At 46.4% G+C, this 25,600-nt stretch overlaps 1 protein-coding gene across 1 annotated transcript in view; it reads left to right on the plus strand.

Annotated features, from left to right (window-relative positions):
- Window positions 1-25,600, plus strand: part of ARHGAP31 (Rho GTPase activating protein 31) — a 529,796-nt gene that overhangs the window by 174,965 nt on the left and 329,231 nt on the right. The window lies entirely within an intron of this gene.

A 25,600-nucleotide genomic window follows, 5' to 3' on the forward strand; every position in this document is an offset into this window, starting at 1 on the left:
TGGATGTGTGCCACTGGTGTGCTGAAGGAGCACCAATGGCAAGCCCATCGTTGCCTGGACTGTGCCCATTGCCAAGACCACTGGCTCACCACTCCCCTGCCGTAACCTTCCACCCCCTCAACACCAGCCACCGCTCCCAGTGCCCCTGCTGCCCCACACTACAAGGAAATCACCTTCACCTGTACCTCTTACGGTTTCTCACGCACTCTGCCTCCTCCAGTACTCACCACTCCCACACCAACAGCACCAAACAGCCCACCAACTCACACACTCATCAACCAGACACCACCTGCACATAACTCCAGTCTGACATGCATACTCCTCAACACCCGCTCACTCAGCAAACATACCGTTGAGATATGAGACCTGCTGCACAATCGTAACCGGGCCTGCTCTTCGTCACAGAAATGTGACTGAACCCAGCCTCAGCACCGGACATCTTCAAAGCAATCCCCACCAGCTACAAGATCTCCAGCAAGACCACCAGCATAAACCCGGAGGCGGAGTCACCATTAATACCAAGGACACCTTCACTTGCACCACCTTCGATGGAAACTGTGACCAGCTGTATGGGGCACCTCACCTTCAAGTGACAAATCATAGCCAAATTAACCTTGTGTGGGACCCTCATATACAGACCACCCAGAGCCTGAACAAACGATGCCAGCGACATCATGGACTTCATCTAACCGGTCATCGTTGACTCCAGCACCTTCATCATCCTAGGAGACCTGAATTTTCACTTTAGAAGACCCTACTGACCCCAAACCTTGTGAACCTCGGCCTCACCCAGCACATCAACGGACACGCATACACTGCAAGACACCTGGACCAGATTTTCTCCTCCTTGAGAAGCATATCAGTCAATACACGCCAACGATCACCTGCACTGACCATGCACTCACCTGCTTCAGCATTCCAGTCCAGAACCATAGAAGAACCAACACCACTATACCGGCATGTCGCTGCTGGAATAATATCACAGAAAAGGACTAGGCTTCCATTCTCTCTACGCACCATCCAGAGCACACCAGCAAGCTGATGCAAGACATCAAGAACTTGTGCTGACTCACTGGCCCCCTCTAGTGCTGCAAAACAACAAAAACAAGAACCCAAACCAGCTGGTACACAGAAGAAATCAGAATGATGAAATGGCTCTGTAAACATCCAGAATGCAAGTGGAGAATGAGCCACGACAATGCGGAAAAGGACACCTTCAAATCCACCCTGAGATGCTGCCACCAACAAATCTAGAACACCAAACTTGCAGCACTCGCAGACTGCATCTTACCCATCATCAAAGATTGCACTGTGCCCACAGCCATCTCCCTTAACATCCCCCCTTTGCAAGACCTCTGCAAAAAGCTCTCAGAATTTTTCTGCAACAAGATCACAGACATATTTGTAAACTTTGACCCCCAACAAGACCCCACTGATCTCCCAGGAAGTCTTCCCACCTTGATCGAAGAACGAACCATGACAACGTAGACCCTCATCACCACAGATGAAATCGACATTACCATGAGGTCCATCCACTCAAGGGCCCGTCAGACCCCTGCCCCCACCACACCTTCAACAAGAGACTCACCCCCATTATCAAAGCTGTCACTCCCATCCTCAATCTCATCGACTCAGCCACCTTCCTTGAAACCCTGGAAGCATGCCACTGTCATCAATTTTCTCAAAGAACCTCAAGACGCAGTCAAGCTCACCAACTACAGGCTGATCTCCCGCGTACCGTACCCAGCCAAGGTATCTGTGAAGCTGATCAGAAGATGCCTCACCAACCACCATCTACTAGATGCCACGCAGTCCAGACTTAGAGCTAACCACACACAGAAACAGCAATCATCTCCTCAACAGAAAACATCAGTATGATCCTGTACAGAGGAGAGACTAGATCTATTCCTTCTTGGCACAAAGAACACAAAGAGACTGCCTAGTATCTTATACATAGGAAGCACATAAACTCATCTGTGGAGTGCCTCAAGGTTCGTTCCTCAGTCCCACCCTCTTCAACACATGCCATCCATGCCCATAACATCAACATTCTCTTGCACACCGTTGAAACACAACTCATATTGTCCCTCAAGGACAGAACCCCCAGCACGTGGAACAAACTCACCACCTGCATGAACGAAGTCGCCACCTGGATGAAATTCAGCTGACACAAGTGCAGCACAGACAAGGCAGAAACACTGATCTTTCCGAAAAGCACTTCCCCCTGGTACTCCATCAGGTTGCCTGCCACCCCTGGACCAACACCCACTTCCAACTCCACACCAAGATCCTTGGGATCGCCATTGATGACAAACTACTAATGTCCAAAATAACAATGGGAGAGGTAGGGAAGTTCAAGGACACTCTCTCAGTCCCCGGTTAGATACAAATAAACAAAAACAGAGAGGTCAGATCAATCTCAAAAAAGCCACAGAGATGGAGTAAGGTAAGAATCACACACCCACTTTGGGTGGGAAAGAAAGCCCTCACACACCGACCTAGTCAGTGTCATGCTTCATCATCGGGCCCCACCAAAGAGGCCGAGTGCCTCTTTGGTGTGCTACGACGCCAGAAAGACTGTGGAGCTGGTTGTGTGAGAAGGGCGTGCTGTGAGGTAGAATTAAAATTAAAAGTGCCTAAAAAGGGTATCAATAAAAAAGTTTTAATGAGTGATCCCTAAGGCATCGGTGAGGAGTATTATGTGTCTGAATTTAGCTGCCAAGGTTTTAGGATTAGTTAAATTCAGAAATCCTTAAATCAGTCAACATGTTTCTGCCATATTGGTGGTTTAAATTTACCAAGGCATTCATCAGGACTAAACCCCGGCAAACTACTAATTTCCACACAAGTCAACACTGTCGCAACATCCTGCTTCTTCGCCCTGAGGATGCTGAAGAAGATTTTCAAATGGCTCCCGAGCAACGATGGAATAACCATAACCCACGCCCTTGTCACCTGCAAGCTGGACTACAGAAACTCCCTATACATTGGAATCATCGATCAACTCACCAGAAGACTGCAAACTAACTAAAGCACTGCAGCCATCCTCAACCTTTGAGGCAAGAAACTCATCACTCCATGCCTCAGGGAACTCCACTGATTCATGATGTGTAAACCTGCTCAGTTCAAACTCCGACCCACAAATTCAAAAAGGCCAGGCCTACCGGGAGAATAGCATCTCCTTCCCCCAACTGGTGAGATACCTCCGCTCGGCCAGACTCCTACTCACACACATTCCACACACTTACAAAAACAGAAGGAGGTGGAGCCCTCTCGTACACCGCTCCTAAAACTTGAAATTTCCTCATACTTCACATTACAGCCTCCTTAGATGTGAAGTGCTCCTAAAGGAGAACTCAGGGCCCCATTAGGATGGCGGGCGGACTTTTGTCTGCCCGCCACCATAGCGGTAACGGGGCCGCCCGCCTGCCATGCGGTGGTCTCACCACCCTAATCATGATGTGACCGCCACCGCGGCGGTTGCATCTGGCGATTTAACATTGCGGTGGGTGCTGCTGGCTGCAGCACCCGCCGTAATGGTTAAATGCCATGTTGTGCATGTCCATGCACAACGTGGCAGGCACTGCGCGGTACCTGCCACCTTGTGCACGGACATGCAGCAGGGTACCATAGGTACCCCCGAAGTGCACCCCCACCCCCTGGGCGCCCACAACGGGCCCCCCAAGCCAGTCCACGCCAGCCTTCCATGGAGGCATTGCCGCCTTTGAAAGGTCTTAAAAACCCAACATCATAATATGGCTGGCGGTGCCTGCTCGGCACTGCCACCATATATGAGCCCCAGCTCCGCCCGGCCGGCAATCGTAACGATTGCCGACCAGCGGAAAAGCGGTGGACGAACTTTCCGTCCGCTGCGATACCCACCGCCATCTTGATATGGTGGTGGGTAATTCGCCTTACGATGGCGGGCGAATCACCACCGCTGGGTCGGCGGTGGCGATCCACCCGCCATAGTAATCAGCCCCCAAGTGAAGATTCAAGGGTTTGAAACATTAAGTATTTCTTTTGTGAAAATTAAAGGTACACTAAGACCAGTTTAACAACTTTTCCTGTAGGGTATTCCTCTCAACACCAAGCCTGCTTTAGTGTTGTGACTCTATTGCTTACAAAATATTTTAACTATTGCTTACTTCATTTAGTGGCAGAAAATAAGCAATACAAAATATACTTCCTTTCAAGATGTTCTTGCAGGACCCCAAGTTGATCTGATTTCAAGGGCTTGTCTCTATTGAAAAGCTTCACTGCATGTATTTATTGTAATTAGCAGAATTACATTACTCAATAACATAGGTTTTGTAAATATTTCTTGGCACATTTAGTAGCTTTCTCGCCCCTTTCAACGTTTTACGTAATACATTCATTTTTAAATCTTTTTATTCATTTTTATATGACGGTTCAAAATAAACCCAACATAATACAAAACAGGTTTAGCATTATAAAATTAAAAAATATTATTATATCTTTTTGTGGGACCTTAATTGTATTATGTTTGGCCATGGGGGCGCGTAATGAAAATGTCCAAATACCACTGCCCTATAGACTCTCTGGCGCCCTCTGCTGGAGACAGGCAAGGCTGCCGCCGAGACTCGCCCTCTCCCCTGTAGAACCGGCCCAGCGGCGCCATTTTATTGGCGCTCTCTGCCCTCCGCCCGGTTCACGTGCCTGCTGTCTTGTCTTCCTGGTGCAGAGATACCAGTCCTCGCCTGTGTTTTGTTTGGGTGTGAATGAGATGCCCCCTCCACGTCACGAGAGAACAGATTGGTGAACAAAAGCCTCCTTGTTCGACATCTGTTTCGTATTGTAGTTTTAGTGGCGAGTGAAGGCGGCTGTCTGTAGTAACAAGCGTGTGTTTGTCTTTGTTTGTGTGGCAGGAATGGACTCTCCCAACAAGACGGCATACTTTGAATTACTGACCCGACTCCAGGCATCCACCGGCTCCTGGTCCCATCAACAAACTCACTCCTCACTCATTGGCTGTGCAACTTCTTGACAGAACTCTCTCCGAAGCTGTTCCTCGCTGATACACATCTGTCTGTTTACCATGGCGTTTGTCACGGCCCTTGAGCTTTCTCTCTAAATACTAGAAGTGCACTTCTCAGCACTCCAGGGCACCTCTCAGCAGTGCTTACGTTGTAAAAAAAAAAAGAGTGCCAGGCCTCTGATCAGGAGGCCAATGCAGTGTGCACCACACATTGCCCCGCCATGCTGGCAATGATAGTAACAACACAACTGCTAACCATCACACTCCTACAAGTATGACAATTCTGACTATCCTGACATCCAAAGCTAAAAGAATGGCTTGGGTGGCAGGTAATAGTATTTTTAATGTATATTGAATTAATAATTGCCTGTTGGGCTATGATCATCTCTAGATTAGCCAGACAGTGCCACCTTGTGGCAGACTTTTGCAGGCGCTGGTGCCTGCAATTAAGTGCCAGTGCAGAGCACCGGAAACCACCAGCTCAAATTAAGCACTGCCTCTCAGGGCCCTTATTGCTGGAGGATAATAACATCAATTGTGCCTTCCGAAGATCCCCTTTTCCTTCCTGTATTCTATTTAGCCAAAGCAGGCGGGGGACTTTCTCTAGAATACGACATTCAGCTTCTTATTAGCTTCTAAGTGAAAATATCTTGGAGTTAACGAGAAAATTGTGCTGATAAATTCACAGAAGACGTGCCCCAGTCCCAATAAGAAGGCCCAAAAAGATTGGCAATTGACACAGAAAGGGACCAGAAGCATCAGAGGTCTGGGATGTGCCATACGCAGTGAGAAAAGCAAAAATAGTTTTGGAATTTAATATTAATCTCAGTCACTGGTTATTAATCTAGATCACATGCCAGTCCTGCTTTTGTTTGTTTAGTGTAGATGCCAAACATGAACTGCCCTTATGGAAATCAATCATTGTTCTGACTCCAAAAGGAACAGTCCTGTCTGGGTCCCCGATGAACAGGAAAACCAGCAAACCCAGAACCCTATTATCAGTGAGGTACAGTTTGACTCCTATAACCAGGGCTACTGGAACGCAGAGGAGGCCCAAACTATGCAGCAGGGTTGACTAAATTATGTGGCTAGAAAAGCCAAATGATGCGCCATAATAAACTATATATCTGTGACAGTATTACTTCATTATTTTGTCATTTCCAATCATGGTAACTGTCTGGGCAAAGATTTCACTTCATTAGTTCAAGTTTTCCAACCAAATGCAGCAATAAGCAATTGAAAGATAACTAGACAACTTTCGCAAAGAGCCTTCCTCTCCACAGGGACACCTTACCAGGTTTTTAGGTCTCGGACTAGCGTCCCACGAAGTGGGCGGAGTCCGAGATTTTATGTTGTCTAGTATGGGGGCCTGAACACGCCCCTCTTCTCCATTGGCTGGCCTCGTAAATGCTGGCCAGCCATTGGAGTAGAGGAGCGTCACTCAGTTCAGGGCCCGCCTTGACGCGATTCGGGGGCGTTTTGCTCTCTTTTTTTAAGCCCCGCCCCTCATCTCATTAACCAAGAAGCATTATTTCGGCTCAGACCTAAACCAAATAAAAGCCCGAACTCCCCACAAAAAAAGAGCCCGAAACAACCCCCGCCCACCTAACTTAATAAACTTGCAAATAACCACTCGTTTGATTACTGAAAATGCAAATTGGAAATAGTTACCAGTATAAATGAATGTATCTCGCCATTAAGTTGCATAATTATATATTTTTTTCTGTCTTGCTTGTACTAATCGTTCCCGTTCATCGACTCGTGTTCGGGAAAATTGCTTGCATTCATCGGAAAGTGCAAAGACCCCATACAACAGTTTCCACATCTAACACCCTCTTGGCCCTTTTAAGCATACGATAAGTAGCATATTCGGTCTAGTTTCATTCATTGTTGATGACGTCTTTAGCTTTCTTCGCGCGATGCTAAGACTCAGGTACTGATCTCGCGATAGTTCCAAGACAAGGATTCTCTAATTCACCAAATGGATTTTGTATCTCTGGGCCAGGTAGTTTGTGTCACTTGGGGTTTGGGATTTTTAGCCATGCCCTTCTACCAGCTTCTTGTACCGTCACTGCAGGATTCAGGTGCTGGGAAGGTAGGGTTTGCACGGCAGCTGATGGCCAAATGACTGGGTTCGGGAGGTCAGTTCGGGGTAGTGATTCTCTGCGGGAAGGCCAGCAGTGCAGTTGTATGACCCCTGTAGGTTGATTAGTGTGAAGGCTTCAGGGCAGTTTACCTGCCCGCGAGTCAACATTGTACATCCGCGCAGCTTATCAGACCTTCATTACACACACGTTCGTAGCACAGTCTATATGGTATGCGAGAGAGCAGCTAATTTAATTGAGGAGCAACGACTGGGTGTGCCTTGCTAGGCTTCTACTCTGTGTGGGTTGTTAGGATTGTGCATCTGACCAAGCGGCGTTGTGACAGTGTTTACATTGGCTGTGTATTGTTGCGCGGTTTGTGTTTCGGCAAAACCTGTGTTTGTTTCCTTTACAGTAATTGTGCGTTTACAGTGTGCGTGAACTATACAACTAATGTGAGTTGCAGTACCTATACCGTGCAGTTGTTGTCGGTGAGCCCTGCCAGGCCTCTGCATCTTGAGTTTTTGCTGTGGCTATAATGCATATAAACACTCAACGTACCATAACATACGTCTGCAGGGCAAAGTTTGTACATTGTCAAAGTTTGTACATTGCCATTGTTTTACATTTGCTACGTGTACTCGGTGGGGATACTGTGCATTTGCATGGTGACAAATCTGTACTACAGCCGCTGCGTAGGAATTGTCTTTGTGCTTTACACAGCTGATCATCTTCGCTCTGTCTTTGTAGTTCCAGGTACAGCATCTGCAAAGTCTGCAGACGGGCACGATTAGTTGTCAGCTACTGTCGTCTTGCCATGCTGGGGTTATGTATCTGTGCGCATCACTAGTATTTGGTTGTACATTGTAATTCAAGTGCACACTGCGATAATGTCGTGCAGTTGTCGGGGTGCTCTTTCAGAGCAGTGTGTACCCGGTGTGCGCTGTGATTCATTTTCCTTTTTTATCTGCAATGCAAGGCAAATGCTGCCACTACATTTTTTATTTGATTTGCGCAGTCTCTCAGTACTGCAGTTTGCATCCTTTGCAGATTTAAACTCGAGGCGCTCCCTCCAGGGCAAATGTTTACAAAAGGGGGAGTGACACAGAAGGCGGAAATTACACCATGTGCATGCAAAGGTCACTGAGATTCAGTGGGTCCTCTGTCTGTCCCCGGCTTCATGTCATGCCAGAAGAGCCCATGTAGGCACAGCATCAATGCCAGCATTTCTTCATTCCACATCCCTCACTTCTGGTTCTTCATTCTGCATCCCTCACTCCTAGTTCCTCATTCCGCACACCTCATTCCTTGGTCCTCATTCCCCATCCCTCACTCCTAGTTCCTCATTCCACATCCCTCACTTCTGGTTCTTCATTCTGCATCCCTCACTCCTAGTTCCTCATTCCGCATCCCTCATTCCTTGATACTCATTCCCCATCCCTCACTCCTAGTTCCGCATTCCACATCCCTCACTTCTGGTTCCTCAATCCATCATTCTTTGGTCCTCATTCTGCATCCCTCACTCCTAGTTCCTCATTCCGCATCCCTCATTCCTTGGTCTTCATTCCACATCCCTCACTCCTAGTTCCTCATTCCGCATCCCTCACTTCTGGTTCTTCATTCCACTTCCCTCATTCTTTGGTCCTCATTCCGCATCCCTCACTCCTAGTTCCTCATTCCGCATCCCTCACTCCTAGGTACTCATTCCGCATCCCTCACTCCTAGTTCCTCATTCTGCATCCCTCACTCTTAGTTCCTCATTCTGCATCCCTCACTCTTAGTTCCTCATTCCGCATCCCTCACTCTTAGTTCCTCATTCCGCATCCCTCACTCTTAGTTCCTCATTCCGCATCATTCACTCCTAGTTCCTCATTCCGCATCCCTCACTCCTAGTTCCTCATTCCGCATCTCTCACTCCTAGTTCCTCATTCCGCATCTCTCACTCCTAGTTCCTCATTCCGCATCCCTCATTCCTTGGTCCTCATTCCGCATCCCTCACTCCTAGTTCCTCATTCCGCATCCCTCACTCCTAGTTCCTCATTCCGCATCCCTCACTCCTAGTTCCTCATTCTGCATCCCTCATTCCTTGGTCTTCATTCCGCATCCCTCACTCCTAGTTCCTCATTCCGCATCCCTCACTCTTAGTTCCTCATTCCGCATCCCTCACTCTTAGTTCCTCATTCCGCATCCCTCACTCTTAGTTCCTCATTCCGCATCCCTCACTCCTAGTTCCTCATTCCGCATCTCTCACTCCTAGTTCCTCATTCCGCATCTCTCACTCCTAGTTCCTCATTCCGCATCCCTCATTCCTTGGTCCTCATTCCGCATCCCTCACTCCTAGTTCCTCATTCTGCATCCCTCACTCCTAGTTCCTCATTCCGCATCCCTCACTCCTAGTTCCTCATTCTGCATCCCTCATTCCTTGGTCTTCATTCCGCATCCCTCACTCCTAGTTTCTTTTGCTTCCATCCTCCTTGGGGTGAGACTGCCTGTTTTTTAGGTCAATTTGCCCTGTAGGTGGGGCAGATGGTTGCAAACTCACAAAGCACCTGGGAATACGGTTCTGTATCTGGGGGGAGCTGACCTTGTTATTTCTTGCCTCTGTTCCCTGCTGATGTTCATTTTTAGGTCTCGCGACCTATGGCGCATCGAGCGGAGCGAGAATTCATGTCCTGAAAATCCTCGTCAAACCAAGGGCTTCGTTCCTGCGGTTTTCTTGACGTTCACTTGGCCACAGGCACGCGCTTTTGGGCCATAAACTCTGTTCCCCTGCTCCAGCACCTCCCCTCTCTCTCCCCGCAAACACAGCCTTACATTCATTTCTCCTCCCCCTCCCCAGCCAGCTTCCCCCAGGCCGTAGCAGCACTCCTCCCACACCAGCACCTCCCCTCTCTCTCCCCGCAAACACAGCCTTTACTTTCATTTCTCCTCCCCCTCCCCAGCCAGCTTCCCCCAGGCCGTAGCAGCACTCCTCCCACACCAGCACCTCCCCTCTCTCTCCCCGCAAACACAGCCTTTACTTTCATTTCTCCTCCCCAGCCAGCTTCCCCCAGGCCGTAGCAGGACTCCTCCCACACCAGCATCTCCCCTCTCTCTCCCCGCAAACACAGCCTTTACTTTCATTTCTCCTCCCCCTCCCCAGCCAGCTTCCCCCAGGCCGCAGCAGCACTCCTTGGAACATATCTTTGAACATGCCGAATCTGAGTAAGGGTGATTGCCTGCAGAGAGAAAATAATGCAGTTCATCTCGGATGAAACATGTCCTCCTGCTTAAGTTCCTTAACAGGCCCGTCCAGGCCGCACTCCCACTTACCGGATCAATGCAATTCCTTCAAACACCCACTTCCTCCCTCCCCTCCCCGACTCCGGCCAAAAAAAGCCTTCCCTAAATGAAACACTTATATGCATTTGATTTCTGGACTGTAATTACCGGACCCTGCGCATTGATTGGTCCAGTACGTATTGACAGCCATTGGTGATTGATATGTCAGCACTTTCCAGGCTGGCAGCGCGCTCCTCCGGGATAGATGGCGTCTTGCGCTCCTTGCTGTCTCGCGGCCGAGAGGTCTCTAACTTTGCTGCTTCTTTTGAAATGCTGCAGACGTGCACGACACGGGTTGGGTACTTGGGTGGTTGTTTGGGGAAACCCCCGGTGAATCGCCAAGTATTTTGGACTGAAATGTCGCCAAACTTGACTTTTTTTCAGAGACAGCGCAAGAATTATCGGCACTAAGGCAAAAAATAACATTTGTGTCCGGTTCTTCCCCCGAGACTTATTCCCAGCTCCCATTTTCAATACGGTGCTCTCTGCTGCCCCCTGCTGGTGATAGCGAAAGGCAGCTCAAGCAGCCTTCTTGATGAACCTGCTGTGTGAGGAGACTTTAGATTTAAAGCACCATTATTAATACTAACAAATGCAACAAACGCAAACCTTCATTAGAGCAAGCCACATCTCCCAGATATCCAGGCAAAGAGGTCGACAAAGAGAACTACAAAACAAGCATTGGCATTGCCAATAGGTATCGCTTGTGGGACCTTATAAGTATTTAGTTTTGCAGCACAATATCCTTGTTGCACCAAGGATATTGTGCTGCAAAAATAAATACTTATAAGGTCCCACAAGCGAGACCTATTGGCAATGCCAATGCTTGTTTTTCTTGCCTCTGTGTGGCTCTGTGTGTGTGTGTGTGTGACTCTGTGTGAGGGTGGCTCTGTCTGTGTGAGGGTGGCTCTGTGTGTGTGGGGGTGGCTGTGTGTGGGTGGCTCTATGTGAACGACTGTGGGTGGCTCTGTATGTGTGTGTGGGTGGCTCTGTGTGTGGCTCTGTGTGTGGGTGCAAATGCAATAGGTCTCGCATTTGCGAGAGATTAAGCTATTGGCATTGTAAATGACAATGCCATTTATTTATATGTTTTAAAAACAAAAACATGAATAAAAAATGTCATGAGCAATGCCAATAGCTCTAACTTTAACAATGCCGAGACCATTGCATTGTAAATGCTTGTTAATATCTTTTGATCCCTTTGAGTTAGAAGCAAACTTTGTATTTATTAAAACCTGCAAATTATGCAGCAGATGATGGATTATGTGACATAATTATGCAGAAAACGCTGTGAACACAATATCTCATATTTCCAGTGGCCCTACCTATAGCACAATGAACACAGTCACACTCTGGGGGCTATCAGGGTTGGGCCCATTATACCACGCTTCTGTGAATGGATAGAAAAGAAATTAGAAGGGAAATTGTGAAAGATATGAAGTTTAGAGGGCTGGCAGAGAGAATGGATACAAGGGAGCCGTGGCATCATTGGAGTCCATCTAGGGCACTGGATTCACACCAGACCATCAGGGTAAAGACTGACTAGGTTAATGACTTTCATTTAGATTCATTGAATGCAAATGAATTTTAAGTGGATATCCTGTAAATCTGGCTGGGGTGGTCCTTTCCTGTACCTACATCTGATAACTTTGGCCAGAGGATGGTGCCGAACCGGACACTGATGCTGACTTTAATACTGAGGATTTATTCATCTCCCCACCCCCGCCTCCCTCACTCCCCCGCCCTACTCCCATGAGTGACTGAACCACTGGTCAATTCAGAAGGAGGGAGCTTTTTATCTTGTAGGTGCACGAACTGATTTGTTTTTCAGTTTAAGACATTTCTCTTGAATTTTCCATGTGAGGCTTTCATGATGTTGCATCTTGTAGCTGGTTATATTTATATAAATAGTGAATAAGTCTTCTCTTCTTAGTTTTTCTTAGTTTTGGTGTGTTCTAGCGCCTTTATACTCAGTAGTCGAAGCATAGCGCCTCATGCATGATCATGACTTAACCGACATTATTCATTTGTATTTTACCTGATACGTATTCCTGGTTTCCCTAACAAAGCAATTTGCCTTAGAGAGGGAAATTCCTCAACTGTCCCCTCACGGGGTAGATGCCTCCTAGAACTGCCATGTCTTAGTGGAACGAGTTCTGATTTTATTCAATTAGAGTTTGTGGAATTACAGAAACTGTCACAGCTGATTCAGCTTGGATTCAGGCCCCTCATTATCACCAGGACTAAACAAGGGTCAAGGACCATTTTGTCCTAAAGTTTATAGTTACACATGAACCAAGAATTTGGATTCGTTACTGCGACAAACAGAACAAATAAGTAAAAAAGTAACATTTCCTAACCAGTTTCTTCTTCATCTGTAAAATGTTTGACCGTTTCATTGGGTAACCCAAGTCTCTTCTTAAAATATATTTAACTTCATCTGTTACTGTGTATTTTTATCCCAAAAATCTAGCAAAAACAAAAGCCCAGGGACACCCATGACCCTCTGAGTTCTGTATCGGTGCCCACACTGATACACAAAGTAAGCTACCACAGATCCCGAGTAGGAACAGACAGCGCTTGAAATGGAAAAATAGAAGTGCTGGTACTCTGTCCCAGAGTACCTGATTGTTTCAGAAAAGTGCAGGTACTCTCCAATTCAAGGTATTGCATTTCTCTTGAGAAGTGCCGGTACTCTCCTTCTCAAAATAAAAAAGTGCCGGTGCCATGTACCGGACAGTACCGGCCCATTTAAAGCACTGGGAACAGACAAATACTATTCATTACACTGAATGTACACCACGCCTTTGAGTCAGGGGATGAGATCATTGTATTGCTAAGTAGAATTTGTAAAGCACTTTCAATCTTCTGATGTGGCTGCAAATAGCTTCTGGGTGGTTGAGTTAAGTAACTACTCGCGCTTGGTTGGCAGTGTGTGTGTTTTATAGAGCTGTCCGGGAAGTTTTTTGATGTTGTGTTTGAAGTTGTGAGGTGTGCTCCAGTTGTGTCAATCCATGGAGAGCGTGTGACGGTGATACGCATGCTGTGAAGCAGAGATGTGCAACAGGCTCACACCTGCATGCCCTTACCATGTGTATCACACTTACCACCTTATTTCTTATGTGAAGTGTACAGAGGTGGTTTTCTAACTATTGGCAAGGAGGGGGGTCCCTGAGAGTGGGGCGCTACAGTCTTTTAATGGGGTGCTTAGGACTGGCAATGAGCCACCTTCTCAGAGTGGGTGGAATCCCACCCAAGGCAAGAATGTTTCGGATTGGGGAGATGTCAATGCGCATGACGGGTTGGCCGTCCTAAGACGTCATGCGCACTGACTACAGCGCTGCTCACCACTCCCCTTCTGTGCCTGTCACCGCCCGCCTCCAAAGACTCAGCTCCATCCATGGGGGGAAATAAAATGATAATAATACTGTTTTATAATCATTTTATTTTTCCTTTCCCTCAGCTGGCCAGCGGGGGGGTGGAGGGTGGATGGGCCCTCCTCCGTCAGAGCGGTGGAGTCGCCGCTGCTTAATACCACTTCCTAGTCTATAAGCACTGACCAACAAGTAGAGTCCAACAGGTACTCACACCACAAGGGTGGAGAATCTATTGTAGCCCACCCCCCGTCCCCCAGGGAGCAGGGCGGGTGGAGGTGTTATGGTACTGGTTCCCAGGGGTGTGAGGGGCACACTGCACCCCAATAAAGGCTGTCTTTTAAAACACAATGGGGGATATGAGGTCAATGTTCCCATGGCACCCTTGCTGCACCACCAGTTGGGACAGACCATTCTTCACTTACCAAACACCAATAAAATGGACCCCCATTATTCGGGCAGAAATAGCGCCTACTACGTTCTGTAAGTGTTTCGAGGCTAAACAAATGGAAGAAGCGCGTTAAACAGATTATAGAAACATAGCATAACATACTATATCACACATTTAGGTTTGCCTAACCTACAGCTCATTAAAACTGACCAAGGCACGCAACTGACCGCCCACCGGCCCCTCCAAAATAGGCCCAGGTTCCGGTCTGCGATTGTGACGTTTGGAGTTTCCTACCCGGAAAATGGAAAGGCGCGCGAAGGTGGGTTAATGGCAGATTGTGCTATGCCCAAATGATAATCATCAGCATAAAACATTGGAAAGGCGCTTCGATGCTGTGTTAATGGCAGATTGTGCTATGCCCAAATGATAATCATCAGCATAAAACAATGGAAAGGCGCTTCGATGCTGTGTTAATGGCAGATTGTGCTATGCCCAAATGCTAATCAACAACATTAAAAATACAATGTAACTAGTGCTGAAGACAGGGTAACTGCACTTCATCTCGCAGGGCCCTTGTTTATTGTCCCTTCTTTCCTCGTGCGACCCCCCTCAGACAGACAAACTTCTTTCTTTCAGATATTAGCGCTGAGATATGTTTATTTTTACAGCTCTCTCACATCTGCTCTAATCCTTCCCCGTGTGAAAGTGTGGCCACCACCGCCGCCCCCTCTTCTGCACGTCTGCCTCCTCTCTCGCCCCCACAAGGACTGAGTCCTGGCACTCTCTCCCCGTGGCGCGCGCATGAACTACATGTGCGTTTGATAAAGCGACGCGTCTCATCTCTGCTGAGAAAGGAATAATTTAATTATAGCGCCGCGCAAGGGAATTCATTTCGCTGCTGCGTAATGGTGCGGGCGCAGCCGGGCCCAAGCAAAATCCGCCATTAAGGGCCTGTCAGAATCTCAAACCGAACTTAAACATCCTGCAGCGCGGCCCTCAGAAAGATCCGCGAATCTGCAAATGGTGCAATTGGTGGCAAAGTTAGCCGCCTGCCCTACACGACAAGGGGTGCCTGGTCCAGGCAGTTGTTTAAAACAAGCATTGGAAATGCAATAGGTCTCGCAGCATTAGAGTTAGTGCTTTTAGAATTGTTTATGGGTTTTTGTGTAAATCTTTAGCATTTTTGTTTCCTGTAGCCAATGCTAAAGAATAAAAAAAAAAAGCCATAAACATTTCTAAAAGCTCTAACTCAAATGCTCCGAGACCTATTGCACTGTGTGAGGGTGAGGGGTTGAGGGTGAGTGAGGGTGAGTGAGGGTGAGGGTGGGTGAGGGTGGGTGAGGGTGAGTGAGGGTGAGTGAGGGGTTGAGGGTGAGTGAGGGTGAGGGGTTGAGGGTGAGTGAGGGTGAGTGAGGGTGAGTGAGGGTGAGTGAGGGTGAGTGAGGGTGAGAGTGAGTGAGGGTGAGGGTGAGTGAGGGTGAGTGAGGGTGAGTGAGGGTGAGTGAGGGTGAGTGAGGGTGAGGGTGGGTGAGGGTGGGTGAGGGTGAGTGAGGGTGAGTGAGGGTGAGGGTGAGTGAGGGTGAGGGGTTGATGTTGAGGGGTTGAGGGTGAGAGGGTGAGTGAGGGGTTGAGGGTGAGTGAGGGTGAGGGTGAGTTAGGGTGAGGGGTTGAGGGTGAGTGAGGGTGAGGGGTTGAGGGTGAGTGAGGATGAGTGAGAGTGAGGGTGAGTGAGGGGTTGAGGGTGAGTGTACAGCCTGCTTCAATAACCACGTTTTCAGGTAGTTTCTAAACTTCACACTTCCATACAGGGAGAGAAACGAAACAATTCAGAAATATTCAGAATATTGGAAGAGCGGAAACTGTGGAGGCTGGGAGGGAGGGGGGAGGCGGGGTTCGAAAAATGGTAGACATTGTGAGAATTGGCAGAGTACTACAGAGAATGAGAAAAATAAATTGTGGGCGTGGAGGGTAATTGAAGAGCGCAATCGGAGAGGCAAAGAAATAATGACTAGAACTAAAGCGACCAAAGGAATTAAAATGAACGGATTAAACAGATATGAAATAAGTGCATCCATTGCATGTGCTTGTACTATCAAATTAACTGTGCAGTTCTACGCTGTTCCCCTGTAAACACTTGTAAAGCACGCAAAGTCCTTCTTAGATTTAAAGATTTACTTCTCAGCACGAGCTTTTCTTGGTCGCAGTTTTCGATTTTCTGTATATTCTGATATTTCGATCCATTAGCTATTTCTGGGAGAGTCCAACAACATATGACAGGCTGTGAAAGGAAAGTAAAAGTTAAAGAGACAGAAAAGCACGAGACACGGAGAGAATTTCGCGTGAACTAAATCCCGCGGGATCCGAGTTTAAGAGGGCCTGCACGAGGAGAGCGAGCCGAGCCGTTCCATCTGAATGGAAACACTTCTGCAGTGCTCTGAAGCTGGCTATAAATATTTGAAAACATCAAAGGCGGTTGTGTTAAATTAAAAATGCTGTCGCACAGATAGGAACTAGCCGCGGGGGCTGCCAGCTCCGACATGTGAGCCTGGGATCAGACACAAAGAGGCAGAGCAGCAGCAAGGCAAGAAGAGAGCCGGGGAGTGAGCGAGAGAGAGAGCGACAGCAGAGGGGAGAGCAACGGAGAGACGTGGGGAGAGACCAGGGGTGAGGGGATACAGCAGGGGGGGGGGGGTGAGGGGATACAGCGGGGGAGGCAATCACAGCACGCTAGGAAGAGAATAGACTCAGAGCTTCATATTGTCTGTTTGGTCACGGATTAGCAGCGTAAACTGTGAATAATCACGTTTTTATCGAAAAAACAGTGGTGTGGAAAAATGTATATTTACGACTTGGCTCTGATTTTAACATGGCCATAGCAAATAGTTAAGGCAGCACAGTATCCCATGCTTTCTAGCGGCAGGCAGGCAGGGGAGGAGAGGAGGAGGGGGGAGGAGAGTAGGGGAGGCACGGCCTAGCGGCCGTGCAATCAAGTAGTGAGGGGGCGGAGCTGGGGGAGGGTGCGAGAGAGAGTAGGCAAGGCTAGCGGCAGGCAGGCAGGGGAGGAGAGGAGGAGGGGGGAGGAGAGTAGGGGAGGCACGGCCTAGCGGCCGTGCAATCAAGTAGTGAGGGGGCGGAGCTGGGGGAGGCTGTGGAAGAGAGTAGGCAAGGCGACACGGCGGGAGGGGGCGGAGCGGGTAAACAAAGACGGACATGCACGCGCCCGTGACTTTTAAGGTCAATGCGCATGCGCATAAGCTTAATGCGCATGCGCATTGACCTTAAAAGTCACGGGCACTGCAAGGAATCGCCACGATTCCTTGCAGTGTGGATAAAGAGTGGATGAGCCCCTATAGTCTCGCTTGCTCGATGCGCATGCGCATCGACAGGCGAGACCTAAAAAGCTCAGCTGAACTTTAAAACGTCAAGAAAATAATTTGTAACACGGTGTAAGAAAGTGGTCTTTGAGTGATAGAAAACTCGTTTTGGGATAACTATGAATCATTTAACAAAGACACCGACTGCCCCAGTGGCATTTTACAAATAGACAACAATGTGTGGTATAAAGGGCAATGAAGCCACCTAGAGGCCCACCAACGGTCTCACAAGCTCTAAGCACCCAGCGTGACTCAAAACCAAAACTTCCTTCCATACTACACGCTGTTGGGTCCACTAACCAGAGTTGTACTGGCTTCATTTGCACTCTGGCACTATCACCAGGGCACAAGTTCTAAACAAGAAGTGTAGCTGGTGTCACCGGAAGTGACGTCACAACAGGAAGTGATGTCATGAAAGGTGGCTTGAACCCTCAGACTCATTGCCTCCCCTCGCTTACCCCTTAGATGCGAATGCATCAGAGAAACCAGCGCATGAGCCGCGTTCTGAATGAGCTCCGATCTCTCCCCAGGGAGGCCAAAGAGTGAATGTGTGGCTTCATTTGCTCCAGTTATCGAGCTCTCAAGTTTTCCACTGTCATGTGGGCGATGTTTATACCTCTCCTTGCTTTGCGTTATGCATAATATTATAATAGTAATAATGCTGGTAAAATTCCAATCGCACAGATCTCTCTAGTCGCCATAATTGAAAGTCCAGCTTTTGAGCAGGGGGGACGGCGTCTACCTGGTAAAAACCCGGTAAAATAAGTGGGGGGACACCGTCCACCCACGTGGTACCCCGACTCGAGCCCTGACTATCACACATGCCTGCATGAAAGGGCCAATGTTTGGGGCGGGGTTTTTGCAGTCCCTTCACTGTCCATGGAACTAAAAACCAACCCACACCCTGGCCCTTTCAAGCTGACCCACCCGGAAACGCCAGAGTGCCCAATATGCCAGTCCGATATTGCCACTAACCCGTTGAAACGCCCCACTTTAGGGTGCTGCGACCAAACCATATTTGTTTTTTTGGAAAGGCTGTTGGGGGCCAGGGCCTGCATTACGGCAGCGCAACTGGTGCGGCCGCGCGGGCGCTGAACTCAGGGGGTGCGGCACTGGGTTTAAGAATAACCCACTTAAAAACACCTGCAGCAGAGTTCCTTGTGCGTCCAGCTTTCAGGCAGCAATACAAATGTCAAGATAACTCTTGTGATTAATGTTCCTGCTAGAGAGAGAGCTCAGAGTTTTGTCTAGTGGCAGTTTTGACTCGCGGTAAGGTAGCACAGAGGGTTAATATGCCTGCTGCAAAGCCCTCCGGACTCAATCTAGAGCTCCCCAGCAGAAGTGCGGTGCTCACGGGCCCCCTGGAGGGTGAGGCCCCCCCGCACCGCGGGGGCTGCAGGGGACTGTGTTACGCCCCTGCGCATACCGTGCAGATCACAGATCTGTATTTTATGTGGATAGCTGAGTGGATTACTGCTTTTATCACAGATATCCTTTTGTTACCACACTTCATAAGATACTACCCTAATTTAAGACAGTGACTGTTATGAACTGTCATCAAAAGACTGCATGCAACCTGCATAAAATAGTTTAGAACGTTATGTTTTTTTCCACAGTTTTTCATTATGTAATCCTAATGTTGCTAAAGAGAGTTTGGGTAGCTATACATTCGTATTAGTAAAGTCAGCCTTTACCTGCACTTTAAAACAAATTAAATGTATGTGAAAAAAGGGCTATTGAGAGAGATGAGGGGCGCTTTTGCCCCATGGTAGTGAGGGAATCAGAGGATGAGGTCATGGGGCTGGGGGAGAGGCGCCAAAAATGACGGTCGCACCTGGCGCCTCCAGTGCTACAGCCGGTGCTGCTTTGGGCACTGCCATCTTTAATATTTTTGTGACATTTGTCAAAACATATTTTGTACCCCCTTTTTAGAACAACTTTGCAGCTAATTTAAGCCCTGATGATGCCAAAGAATACTGAATTGCATTCGTAATTGCCATATATTTATGAACACAAATAAATTCTCCTTCCCAATTGACATGCTTGCAGCAACGCTGACAATAAAAGCGCTATTCCATATTGTGACATCTGATATTTATCTTCTTAATGCTCTTCTCCTGTCTTGTATCTAATCGTTTTATTGTGTCCACTTCTCCAGCTAAACAGTGACCTACAGCTCAGTTGAGCAAGAGAAATGGAAATGGGGAGGAAACACATGAATGGTAGAGAGCTAAAGAGAAAAATATTCCAAGAGTAGGGAAGTATACGGAAATGGAGATCAAAGTAAATGGATAGGCAATGTAGGGAGAGATGTTGGGTAAAGAGCAACAGGTGAGGCAGCCAGAACGAGGTAGAAATATGAAGAGAAAGGTAGAGAAGGAGAGTTAAGTAAGGCTTTAAAGTGAGGAAAAAAACACTAAAAGATGATGGACACAATTCTGAACATTGTCAAACATTCACCCCCAGTCACAGATTGGGGTTAAATCCCTCGTTTTTTTGCTCACCATGCCACCCCGGTTTGGTCCCAGCCATATGCAAATTAGTCTTGACCCTGCTCCCCAGGGAAACAGTCCAGCTCGAACTTCCAGGCCAGGTCCTCTCGGGACAGGAAATAAGCATCCTGGGACCAATTTCGAGGTATCACCCCTCATCAGCCATGCTAGCTTGGATTCTTTTTGCAATTAGAGTGAAAAAGAGCAGTAGAGAGAGCGTGAGAAATGGAGAAGGAATTGAAGAAAGTGGGGGGAGGTGGGATACACCAAGGGTGAATTTGAAAGAAAGAGATAGGTGCGTATGAGAGAGAGTTGAGGTGGAGAGAGATGAGGATAGAGAGGATGCCTTGAAATAAAGAAGGAGCTACACAGAGATGCGAGAAAGAGAGATGACATGATGAAACAGAAAAAGAGAGATAGGTAGACAAGACCAAGACCAATAGAGGTAACAAGAAAAGGGTAAAGAGCTAAGGGAGGTGAGGTAAAGCGAACAGGAGGAGACAAGGAAGCAGTGGAGAGGTGAGCTAACAAACAAATAGGATGGTAAATTGAGATGTTAAGTATTAATCATAGAGATGAAGTAGTTACAGAATGAGGGAGTGAGAGGAATGGGGTAGTGATTTTTGAGGAAGAGAAAGAAATGAGAAAGAGAGAAGTGCAGTAGAAAATTGTGAGAGAGAAAGCAGGGTGAGAGATGCGAGGTATAGGAAGATGGAGAGTGAGAGAAGTGAGTTAAAGAGAGGAGGGTGAGAGAGAGGTGAAGTAGATGGAGAGATACAAGAAGTTGAAAAGGAAAGTGAGTAGTGAAATGCACAGAGATGGATGAGATATGCAGGCACATGCATCAAAGGATTTTGCGATCGCAAACGGTGCAAATTGCAAAAATCGTCCGTTTGCGATCACAAAATCTGCTTTTGGAATGCATGAAGGGTGAAGGCCCTCGCAATTTGAGAATTCGCAAATATTTGTGAATTCTCAAATTGCGATTGCATTTAAGGAATCGCATTTTGCGATTCCTTAAATGCAATGCATGAAACTTTAAAAAATTGCGATTTCACAATTAGGGGGAGCAAATTACCATGAGGTTGAACCTCATGGTAATTTGAGAAAACTTTGAAAAATGCAATTTTGTGCATTTTTCAAAGTTTCATGTTGTGCACACACATGCCCTTAGGGCATGTGTGTGCACAACATATGTGCACAGATTGATTTCAGGGGTGCAACAGGGTGTCCTTTGGACACCCCTGCACCCTTGAAATCGCATTCTCAATTTGCGATTCGCTAATTGCGAATCGCAAATTGAGAATGTCTCCCCATTCATTCCTATGGGCCCATAGGAATGAATAGGGAGATATTTCTTAATTGCGACTTGCAATTTGCGAGTCGCAATTAAGGAATATTAAGAAATCACAATTTTTTGAGCGATTTCTTGATGCATTGCATTTTGCGATTCCTTAATTGCGATTCCTTATTTTTCGCAATTAAGGAATCGCAAAAAGCGATATTGATGCATGTGCCTGTTAGAGTTTTTTCAGTCCTGTCGCAGCCCATAGAACTAAAAACCAGCCTACACACTGGCCCTTTCAAGCTGACCCACCTCTGGCTGTGCCAGAGTGTGTGAAACGCCACTCTGACAATGCCACTAACCCATTGAAACGCCCCACTGTAGGGGGCTGCTCCCACACCATCTTGTTTTTTTTTTAGCAGGGCTGTTTAGGGCCAAACCCTGCTTTAGAGCAGTGTGACTGGTGCAGCCGCACTGGGCGCTGACCTCAGGAGGTGGGCCCTGTGTTTAGCTGTAACTCACGACTACCGTAAGGTAGGGAAGGGGCTCAGAGGTAGAGATAGGCATAACGAGTGGTAGAATATGGTGAGGCAACGAGAGAGAATGAGAGAAGTGGGGTAAAGATCGATGTAGTAAGAGGTAAATTAGACAGCTGTGGAGCTGAGACAGAGCAGTGACAGAGAGACAGTGAAAGTCAGGAGAGAAAGGTAAAGAGGGAGTTGCGAGGTAGAGCAGCGAGTTAAAGGAAGGAGAGAGCCATGAGAAAAAAAGAGAGATAAGTCTGTGAAAGAGAGATAGAGTGGCATACACAAAGGTGACATCGAGGTAGTCAGAGATAGGCTAAATAGAAAAAAAGAACAGGAATTTAATTGGTGGGGTTGAGAAAGATGAGGTACAACAAGAAGGAAAAAAGAAAGAGAACTGATTTGGGGAAGGTTTCTGTAGAAAGAGAGGGAAGAGGTATTGAGAAGGCAGGTATACAGAGGAAGGCAAGGTGAGGAGATTCATTAAATGTTTACAGTAAAAGTCAGCATAGTGTTCACAGTGGCTGAAGCCAGAGACTCTTCTATCTACACAAATCCAAGGCTGTTCACCTCCTTATAGGATGGCCAGGCGTCCCAGGTTTGCCAGGACGGTGCCCGTTTTTCACCAGCTGACCCTGCAGATTTCAAGAAATGTAGCTCATGTCCCGCTTTTTCGAGAGGGTCGAGTGAAAACGGTGGGAGGTGTTTTTTATGTTTTACAAAGCAGGGATAGTTAGCAATTGTTTCAAGAAAGCAATTTAATTAACAGGCAAGCTACTGGGTTTAAAAATTGCATTTATGTATGTTCTTACTGCTTGTACTGTAATTCTCTGCTGAAGAGGCTCTCATTGCTTGAAGTAAAATTGTAGTCCTTCTTCTATTTTTGTGAAATGTCCCGTTTTTTTTGGCTTTAAAATTCTGGTCACCCTACCTCCTTAGCAGGTCTCCCTGGGTGATATAAACCCACAAGCCTAGCCAAGCTGCTTGATCACAACAAGATCTAAGTCCAGTGTAGCAAGGGACAAGAAGCAACAGCAGGTAAAGAGCTCAAGATAAATTGAAAGATTCAATACTGTGTCATACAGTGCCGCACAGCATCGAAACGTGCTGTGCTGCATTGCGTGAGAGGCGAGAGCAGGACAGCATGGTATCTATGAAGGGCCTGATTCCAAGTATAGGCGCTACTCATCGCACCTGATAACAATATCACAGAGTACTTTAATTATTGGGTGAGATAAATAACACCTGTTACGAGTTTCTGGGGAATAACGTGTATACTGGCGTTAAATACACCAAAATCCATATGGTATGGTAAATACTGTTTAATAAGCTGACATTTAATGACAGTTGAGTTATTTAAGACAACCAATAATTATTTTGTCCAGACATACTTTTAAACTTTTCGTTCTTTGTATTTGTGCAGTACAATGTAGCACACATGCATTGTGTGAAAAGTTAGAAGAAAAAGAAAACTTTTCTCTTACTTTGTGCATACCACAGTTTTTGAAACAGCTGCTTTTATGTCTGTATCAATGTCCATTTCCTTATGATGAACATATAGGGAATGTGTCCTCATTTCACCTTTCTGGAGAACTAGCCCTAATTGCCATGACAAATCTAAACCTATCATTTTGTTCTTTTACTGCAGCCTCCTCCAGAGAAACTGCTTTCAATTTTGCAGCTCAGATTACAGCAACATGGCATCCAGGAGTAGCTCTCATGTCATGGATAGGGAATGTTAGCGCTCTAGATGTTCACTAGAGCTCTGTGGTGACGCTGCAGTAGAACACAGGGGAATCAGCTGCTGTTGGAAACACTTTGTACTCAGCAGGTCAGACTTTTTCCTTACATGGATACGGAGGATATTTCTAAATTTATTATAATTCACATGACAAAATCATAAGAGAAAACTATTTCCTCTCAAAGGTGCTTTATTAAATCTAAAAATAAAAACATTTCTCACAGGGTGAGATCACTTCAGAACTCGGCACAGTTCCTTAAATTAATAAAATACCACCAATAAATGTTTTATATTTTGATTCAAATCTGTAGTCTCCCTTCCATGTGCTCATTTGTGTGACCCGCAAAATAAGCCATTCATTAACCAGCATTTCAATAGGAAGACAATGGTGGATATTTAACACCAGAAATAAAACTCAAAAGTTAGGCTTCAATACCTTCCCACCCAAATAGTACCATGAAAGAACACACAATCTAACAAAACCCCAAACAATACAGTGCTGATTGACCTGACCCCCACATTCAATAGGTACCTAGAAGTGTCTCCCCCCTTAGACATTATTACTTAAATATTGACCTGAAAAATTATTGTGTTATTAAAAGATACCTTGGCTAGAATACAAAACACGAGAAATGTTGCAAATGTAAGTATATATCGGTAGGTATAGAGTTACTATTTTTAACTCCATATTTACATGCCATGAGGATATATATAGGCAAGGTATATATATGTGGAATTAGGAATTATACATTTATACATACTTATATAGTCTTACCGTCACAATATCCTGAGAATTGCTATTCTGGTTACAATCTTTTTGTACTACAATATCTGAAATTTAATATGTTAGTATTATTAGCTGTGAGGTCAAAATATATGTCGTCATCCCAATGAAGCCTTGTTAAAACTGAAGCCAAACCTACCTGGAGTAGTTGTAGTGTAAAGATAGAGTGTTGAAGAGCTAAGGTGAAAAAAGTCCTTTAGTTCATTTTCATTTCAATTGTGAATGGGAGATATCTACATTCCTCCACCTAAGCCTCTGCAAAGCTTTATCACAGGAATCATTCCTCCTTACCCCCTTTAAAAATATTGTTACGTTCAACTTCTTGTAATTCTCCTGACTTTACTTGCAAATGTCCTGTTAGTTTGGAATGGATCAGTTCACTAACTGTGTATGTTTCCTTATGGTAATTTAAAAAAGGTATCCATTGGGACATGATGTTGTGACATCTAGAGAGAGAGAGAGTACTCAAAGCTCTGAGGGGGCATGCATCAAGCATTTTTGTCTTTGTAAACATGCCAATTCACAGAATCGACCCGTTTGCGAATGCAAAAAATGCTTATCAGATGCAGCAAACCCAATTTTGCTTTTCGGTACCGAATCGCAAAATGGGTTTGCGATTCGTTATTAGGAAGGGGCGCGTTTAGGGCGTCCCTTACTAATATCGAATCGCATCGGTATGTAGGAAATGGGGTCACAAAACATTCGCATTTTACCACCTACTATAAGTAGGTGGTAAAACATTCGCAAATGGGAAGGGGTCCCCAAGGGACCCCTTACCTTTTGTGAATGTTTGTTACAGCGTTTTTTAAGAGCAGTCGGTAGTCCCACGGACCACTGCCTTCTCATAAATAATTAAAAGAAAACTTTTTATTTTTGTTTTTGAAATGCATCCCGTTTTCCTTTAAGGAAAACGGGCTGCATTTAAAAAAAAATTGCTTCATTGAAAAGCAATCAAAGACATGGTGGTCTGCTGACCCCAGCAGGCCACCATCCCTGTGATTTTTGCGATTCCTAGGGGGTCGCAAATTGCGACCTACCTCATTAATATTCCTGAGGTAGGTCATTTGCGATCCCCTAGGAATCGTAAAAAGTGTTCAACACACTTTCATGCATGCCGTTTCGCAATTTCCTAATTGCGAATCGCAAGGATTCGCAATTACGGAATCTCAAAATTGTTTCTTCATGCATCCGACCCAAAATGTACTAGTCATGGAAGTCATTCTACGCTGAC

Source organism: Lissotriton helveticus, chromosome 8 (genome assembly GCF_964261635.1).
Source record: "Lissotriton helveticus chromosome 8, aLisHel1.1, whole genome shotgun sequence".
Lineage (NCBI taxonomy): Eukaryota > Metazoa > Chordata > Amphibia > Caudata > Salamandridae > Lissotriton > Lissotriton helveticus.